We start from the raw sequence: 3,651 nt of genomic DNA on the forward strand, positions 1-3,651 counted from the left end.
CTCACCTATTGAAATCTCACTCCACCTTCCAGTTCAAACCAAATTCCCAACCTCTGGGAATCCCTTCCTCAGTAACTGCAGACTACACTGGCCTGTCTTTTCCCAGACTTCTCATTCCTTCACGTTAGCACCACAATGCTTAGCAGCTAGTGGCTTTTTCAATAAGAAAGATGTAGTCTTATTTATCTCTTTGCACAACTGCCTCTATTGTGTATTCCACACTCTATTGTGTGTTCCACATTTACATAGAACTTTGGGGCAGAAATTGGCTCAGTGGCCAAATCTGGCCCACTTTCTTTTTGTGTGGCTTAAAGCTAAGAATGTTTTTGTATTTTAAATACTCGAAAAAAGATCAAAAGAAGAAAAATATTTCATGAAGTGTAAAAATTACCTAAAATTTAAATTTTGGCATCTACAAATAAAGCTTTATTGGAACATAGCCACAATCATTTGTGAAGCAGGTTCACTGTGCACTGGTTACCAACTTGTCTGAATCTAGTAAGGCAGAAGATCCTTACACATAACAAATTACATGAAATAAATTTATTATTTACAGATAAACAGCAAGGGATAACAGAAGTGTAGGATTGATTGTGAGCTTCTCCCCCCCAAACTCAGAAAAGCTGTCGGGTAAATGAGTTCTCATCTGCATGTGCCCCACTTGCACTGCTGCTGAGGGACCCTGAAAAGCAGACAACCCTGGGTTTTATACCCTCCCCAGGGTATAAAAGGACTCACTAGGCTAATGTGTTGAAGAACATCCCGTCTCTAGGTGGAAACTGGAACAGAGCCAGCCTGTTCCAGCCAGTCTCTCTTTGTCTCAGGATGTTGCATTCTCAGCATATTTTACAGTTATTCCAGGGAACAACAGCAAGAAGGGGAGAGAGCTGGGTTGGTCCACCTGGAGAACTGTCCTGCACCGTGTGTCATATATTGTTTACAGCTGCTTTGCTACCACAACAGCAGTGTTGAGTAGTTGCAGTAGGGACTGTTTAACCCACAAAGTCTACATTACTTACATCTAGACCTTTGCAGGAAAAGTTTGCTGACCAGTACTTTAATATATAAAAACCCATTCACATTTGCACATTCATTTGGCAGTCACTACAGGCCTATGGTAACATCTCCATTTTCAGAAGCTCAGAAAAATAAGCTGCTTGCTCAAGACTGCACGGCTTCAAGGTGGCAGAACTGGTAGTTTCTAACTCACTCACCTCATACTCAGACCTGCACTGTTTTTTCAAGACAGTCAATATTTCAGGTAACTCTTCTTTCTTGTAATCCATTTCCTATCACGTGCCTCACTTAGCATCTCCAATGAGCTCCCTCAAGAAATGTGAGCTTGCATCAGTGCCTCCCTAGTCTCTCTGAAAAGTGATGTAATTGTTAGCAAATCAAAGCCCATCAATAACTGGTAAACTGATCTGCTCTTGGCTGGCTGGGCCCACAAGTGCTTTGTCTAACCAACCATAACTTCTTCCTTGGCTGACTGATAAGGTTTAACTAGGAGGAGGTGACATGTTGCTGGTGACCACCGATTTGTAATGAATGGCAGTGAGTTTTTTGGAGGGACAGATAGACATGCTGGCCCCCATCCAAGCCTGCCTGCCTCACTGACCTGTCTCCTAATCTCTTGCCACCCTCTTTGCCCGAGCTCATGTGGTGGGTGTTCACTGGTGTCCTTAGTCTCTACCTTGATGGCCCTTGGTCTTCAGCCACACTCTTTCCTTGGGACATCTTTTCCAAGAGCTTGGTGATTTAGGGGAAAATATTTTCTTACACTGAGCTTAGTTGCCTCATCTGTTGAATGAGAATGATGCTTCTAGCTTTCAGCACAGTTGAGATGATCATGTGTGGCAATTTATGTAAAGTGTACTTAGCACAGCTCCTGGCACATCAGCAGGACTCAGTAAGTGATATTACAGAATCTTCTATGATACTACTGTATCTTCATTCTGAGTCTCAGCAAGGGTGGGCACTAAGCCTTATCTTAGGAGGTCATTTCTTCTTTCAGGAGCTTTATGATTGGGCATGATCCTTTCTCTATCTTTGCCATTCAGTGCTCAAGTTCCCTGACACTTCCTCATAGCTCACTTGTCAGGAAAGCCAAGAATGTCTGTTGATGTGACTCCTGCCCAGGTAGGAAGTGGTGGTTCTGAACCAGAGCTGAGGTCCCTTGATAGGCTCCATGGGATGCCCTTTGTGGCCACTGGGGCCACTAACCAGGCCTTTCTCTCTCCCACAAATCAGGGTTCCCAGACTTTCATTGGGAGGGCAGTCTGTTGGAGAATTCTATCTAGCTTGTGAGGTTGATCTTTTTCTTCCATTCAGGCCATCTACTGACTGGATGAGGCCCACCAGCATGCTGAACGGTAATCTGCTTTACTCAAAGTTGATCAACTTAAGTGTTAGTCTCATCCAAGAACACCCTCCAAGGTGACACATAAAATTAATTAACATTATACGTTAGCATGCAGAAGTACCCTCCACGGTCTCTCCCTGACAATTCTTATTTTGTTTGTCTTTCTAAACAAATGTATTTAAGAGGTAAAGCAACTGGAGAGCCACATGATGTTTCTTTATCTGTTCAAGATGGTCAAATAATACTAATATAAATATTTCCTCATGGGGAGATTAACTATCTCAATTGTATAAAGCATTTTCAGTCTACTCTCTCATTGTTTTGTCATGTAAGGCCAATGATCAACTGATCTGATGCATTCATTTTTCAGACAGGGAATCTGAGACCTGGCTGGGAGAAGAGAACTTGCCTAAAGTTATCCCACACAGCAAATTAGCTGGAAAACCAGGATAGTTGAGTAAATATCCCGGATCCCAGCCAAGTAATGAAGCCAGAATTCAGAAAGCTGTCTTGACTAGATCTGGGATTTTTACAATAAAGGGTCTGTAAGGGATATTTGTGAAAAATGTTGACACTTGACGGCTGTCCTGATTCATTCAGCTACCTGGGTTATCTCTGCCTCTCCTTGACTTGTGTTTTGTCTTTTAAGATGGCAGTCTTGCTCTTTTGCCTGGGCTGGTCTTGAACTCCTGGGCTCAAGCAGTTTTCCTGCTTTAGCCTCCTAGTAGCTGGGGCTACAGGAGCACATCACTGTGCTCAGCTCTCTCCGTATCTTTGACTAGGTTATTTTACGACCCCATAAGATAGAAATGAAGTTATAGAAAACTGATAGGAATACAAATAATTATTGTCCATAGAAATGCAAATTGGATCTAATGGAAATCAATTGATTTTTTTCCAGCAGGTAGTGACCACTTTTGTATCCTTTTGTAAATTCATTTCAGCATATTCCATATTTGACTAAAAATGTGTGACACTCCCAGTTTGCTTTTGAATTCATTGTAACATCTACCAATTCCCTCATTAATTAATGAGTTAAATAAAGCCTTTGGTGTATATCTATTTTGTATTTATAGGAGAGTCATGAGTATATCTTCTTTTAAAAGGTATTCTTCAGTAGGTCTTATTATGCACAATACTTACATAGTATTTTCTCATTCTACACTGTTCCCACACCTCACTCAGAATAAATGTCATCTCCTATGAGCTTCTGAACATCATGAAGAACAACAGCTCATTTTGTAAAGTCCTTTAGTGTTTGCAAAGCACCGTCACTTTGATCATCTCAT

At 41.6% G+C, this 3,651-nt stretch overlaps 1 long non-coding RNA gene across 1 annotated transcript; it reads left to right on the forward strand.

The window, feature by feature from the left end:
• Nucleotides 1–553: 553 nt before the first annotated feature.
• Nucleotides 554–3,431, forward strand: LOC115837368. The gene is made up of 4 exons (XR_004032420.1): nucleotides 554–630; nucleotides 1,111–1,261; nucleotides 2,332–2,372; nucleotides 2,733–3,431. It is a non-coding gene; the product is annotated as an uncharacterized LOC115837368 (long non-coding RNA).
• The last annotated feature ends 220 nt before the right edge of the window (nucleotides 3,432–3,651 follow it).

This window comes from Nomascus leucogenys, chromosome 11 (genome assembly GCF_006542625.1).
Source record: "Nomascus leucogenys isolate Asia chromosome 11, Asia_NLE_v1, whole genome shotgun sequence".
NCBI classification, from domain to species: domain Eukaryota; kingdom Metazoa; phylum Chordata; class Mammalia; order Primates; family Hylobatidae; genus Nomascus; species Nomascus leucogenys.